Source organism: Gavialis gangeticus, unplaced genomic scaffold (assembly GCF_001723915.1).
Source record: "Gavialis gangeticus isolate Ggan-Ray unplaced genomic scaffold, GavGan_comp1, whole genome shotgun sequence".
Classification (NCBI taxonomy): domain Eukaryota; kingdom Metazoa; phylum Chordata; order Crocodylia; family Gavialidae; genus Gavialis; species Gavialis gangeticus.
The window spans coordinates 158270695-158273709 of record NW_017728992.1 but is presented as its reverse complement, the minus strand read 5'-3'; positions in this window follow the sequence as shown (position 1 = coordinate 158273709).

Genomic DNA, 3015 nt, shown 5'->3' with positions numbered 1-3015 from the left:
CCTATGGGCCAGGGATCCGGGTCCACAGCCCCCTGCTTCCCACAGCAGCGCCCGAGGGAGTGGGGAGCCCAGCTCCTCCCCACTGCTGCCTGCTGCGGGCTCAGATGGGGCTGGCTGCCCCCCGCTGCGCACACTCCCAGGAGGGCTGGGGGAGACCCCAAGATTTGTGCTCAGGGAGGGTGCCAGCTGCCTGCCGTGGGCTTGGGCTCTTCACCCTTCTGCCCTCCCCCAGGGCCTCCACAGCCCAGTGGGTGCGCGCTGGTGTGACAGGGCAAAGTGGGGCTGCACAAGGAAGCTTCTTGCTGCTGTGAGCTTCACGCTGCCCTAGCGAGAAAGCAGCAGCCATGTGGGCTTGTGTTTCTTGCTGCTGCTGTGCAGGCAGGGGCGTGTCGCCAGGGCAGCACAGAGCACGCGGTGGCCAGGAGCTTCCCTGCGGTGCCCTGCTCTGCCCTGCTGTGTCGGATCACAACTGCTGGGCTGCAGAGGCCCCAGGGAAGGGCAGCAAGGCAGGGAGCCTGAGCCTGCAGCGGGCAGCCTGTGCCCATGCCTGCCTCACCCACAGATCTGGGGGGCACGGGTCCCCCTTGCTCCCTCAGGAGTGCATGCAGTGGCAGGGAGCCAGCCCCACGCCCAGCCGCTTAGACAAGCCACCCACGGTATCATCCTGCTCCCCACCAGGGCCCTGCAGTCGCGCATTCTGGCCCTGGGCCCCAAGACCTATGTAACCCCTGGCTGGGCAGCAGCCCCAGCCTCAGCCCCTGGCCCAGCCTTGCCCTGCCAAACTCACTCCCTCTCTTCCCATGGGTACTTCAATTCCACCCCTCCCTGACTTACCTGTGGGAGCTGCTCTCCTGGCTGCCTCGTAGCCGCATGCATATACATGGCCCCTTGCAGGCTGGAACTCTGCCAGCCTGCAGATAGGTCTTTGCAAAAGTGCAAAATCCATGGGTTTCTCCATTAAAACGAAAAATCCATGTTTTCCTTGGGTAAGGGGGGAAATCCATGTATTTCCCTATTTTTCTGGGGGAAACAGAAAACCTGTATTTCTGCAAATCATACAGGCCTTCCTGTGTGCTCAGAATGGTGATCACACACCCTAGTTGCTACCCTAGTACGGTGATCCTCCAGTCCCCATACTGCTTCCACTGCCATGTTGTGCACTTAGCTCCCAGCCAGGTGAGCCTCAGAAAAGAAAATATTACATTGTCCAAATGCCTTTGTTGACAACTGAGTGTTGTGCAGGTTTTTATGTTCTCACGTTCTATGCTCCAGCTCTGTTACAAAGTACATGCTGCATTTTGATCATGCTGGGAATTCATTTAGAAAAGAAGTTCAGGTTTGTTACAAATCTTAGCATGGCATTTTTATATCAGTACAAACCTCATCCCAGTGTTTTACACCATAGAATGGCACAAATGCATTTTTCAATCATCTAAAACAAAAACACACAGTTGCAATATGTAAACAAAACTGAAACAATATGTGCAGCTCAATTTAGAAGGCATAAACACTGTCAACTCCCAAGAGTTAAAACACATCGCAGAAGAGCACCAATGGCACAAAGAACTTTGAGCATGTCCATCAAAGCCACTGACTGGAAAGCTAGGTACGGGAGGGTCTCTACTCTGGCTCACTCATGGCAGAGCAGGACTTCCTGGTTCCTAAAATATGGCTATGACCCTCTAGCCAGTCCAAATTCCAGAAGGTACGGTTTTGATGAGTAACAGCAATGCGCTTACTTCTGGATTCCCCTTGACCTATGTAAATGCCTAGTTTCTTTGCTATTTCACAACATGATGCAGGGACCCCAAAAGTGGGGGCCTACAGAAGTGCCTCAGCAGAACCCTCTCACAACCACTCTCCTCCCTCATGCCCCTCTTATGCTATTAGTTTGAAGCCTGGCCTCATGGTTTGTGACCTCTTGTTGACCTCAAGGTCAATGGCTCCATGCAACTCCCCTAATGTGCAATGTAGCACACCAGCATGACCTGGATAACAAAGTTATCCAGCCACCTTCTAGTAACAGACTTTCTAAGTTAGGGAGGTTCCCTGAACTATAGTTCCAAAGCCATGGGAAGAAAGGTTGAAAAGGATGTACCATCTCCAGAGCGTCTCAAGACTGGGAAGAGGCTTTGGAGAGAGCATCCCAAAATTAACGGTGAAATGTTTATTATTGCTGCGGAAACTGAGCAGCAAACAGTAACTTCTAATAATTCTAAATATATAAAGGGCTTAGTCTGTTTGTCTGTGTGTGTATCTGTCTGTCCACAAAAAACATGCACAGCAAACCCCTCAGATATACAATGCACACAAGCATCGCCAAATAGACCGGCATACACCACTGTATTTAAAATTTCTTCAGGGTATGCAGAGTATGCAAAGACAACACTATATGGTATATGGTAACTAACAGTCCACCAGGACATGACTCAGAACAAATCCAACATGTGATAGCCTTTCCCCAAAGTCAATGTCATTCCCCTGTTTCATAGTTTCATAGTTGGTAGGGTCGGAAGGGACCTGAGCAGATCAAGTCCGACCCCCTGCCATGGACAGTGAAGGATGCTGGGGTCAAATGACCCTGGCTAGGTGATTACCAAGCCTCCTTTTGAAGACCCCCAGGGTAAGAGTGAGCATCACTTCCCTTGGAAGTTGGTTCCAGATCCTAGCTGCCCTGACTGTGAAGTAGCGCCTCCTGATATCAAGCCTGAATCTACTCTCCATCAACTTATGGCCATTATTCTTCATTACTCCTGGTAGTGCTTGGGGGAACAGGAACTCTCCCAAACCCTGCTGGTCCCCCTTGGCAAGTTTACAGGTAGCCACCAGATCCCCTCTCAGACTTCTCTTGTGGAGGCTGAACAGGTTCAGGTCCCATAGTCTCTCCTCATAGGGCCTGCCCTGCTGCCCCCTGATCATGCCCTCCTCTGGACCCGCTCCATGTTGTCCACATCCCTCCTGAAATGTGGCGCCCAGAACTGGACGCAGGACTCCAACTGTGGCCTCACCAATGTC